At 28.1% G+C, this 987-nt stretch overlaps 1 pseudogene; it reads right to left on the bottom strand.

Moving 5' to 3' along the window:
* Positions 1-826: 826 nt before the first annotated feature.
* On the bottom strand, positions 827-987 carry LOC121968711 (annotated as a pseudogene).

The following is a 987-nucleotide window of genomic DNA, read 5'->3' as shown; positions in this document are numbered from 1 at the left end:
TGTCTCTCAGAGCTTTCCCTCAATATATGCAATTCTTACTTTCTCTCTAATACTCTCATTTTTTATTCTGTCTATCCTCGTATATCCACACATCTACTTTAACATCCTCATGTATACAACTTTTATATTTTATTCATGTAGTTGAGTCATAACCCAACATTCAACATCATATAACATAGTAGGTCTAACCATCGTTTTATAAAACTTCCCTTTAATTTTTAGAGCTACTTTACGATTATATAAAATATCTTATGTTAACCTCAATTTCAACTATTATGCTCGTATTCTTTATAAGATATCTCTCAATCCCTCCATTGTTTAATAAAATAATCTTAAATACTTAAAACTCTCATTTCCAAACAACTCATCATCTTTTATCTTAATAATTATCTCATGATGTCTAATATTACTATACTTAAATTTTATATATTTTATTTATACTCTTTTAAATTTAAAACTTTTTTGATTTAGTATTTTCCGCGGACATTTACACACATGTCACCGTAGTTTCTTTGAAAAAAAAATGAATTTTACTATTAATTTGTGAAAATTAATATTCACTTTCGAAATTATAATTGCTATGCATTTTTAATGCAAACTAGTGATCGTGCATATGCATTGCGTGAGCTACACCCCTTATATCAAGTGGGGAGAGATCTAAGGGAAGAAGAATTGACCTATAAAAAATGATTTTAATTTTTTAGGATTGTCCCTATTTTTTTTTTTTAAGTAGGGCAAGACTCTAATATTTTTATAATTTTATACACTTTTAGGAGTATTTATAAAAAAATTAAGGTGGGGCAATTGCTCCACCAAAGCTATACGTGGCTCTACCACCCCTGATTACGTGTGTAATATAATACATGAACGTGTGCGAATAATGGACTCTCCTTCATAAAAAATTAATTTAATTATTTATATCAGATATTAAATCGATAAGAACAAATACTACACTTAATATTAGCCCAAAGGCTGTCCATAAATTGG

This window comes from Zingiber officinale, chromosome 3B (assembly GCF_018446385.1).
Source record: "Zingiber officinale cultivar Zhangliang chromosome 3B, Zo_v1.1, whole genome shotgun sequence".
Taxonomy (NCBI): Eukaryota; Viridiplantae; Streptophyta; class Magnoliopsida; order Zingiberales; family Zingiberaceae; genus Zingiber; species Zingiber officinale.
The sequence above is the reverse complement of the archived record's forward strand: the minus strand, read 5'-3'. Positions and strand labels throughout refer to the sequence as shown.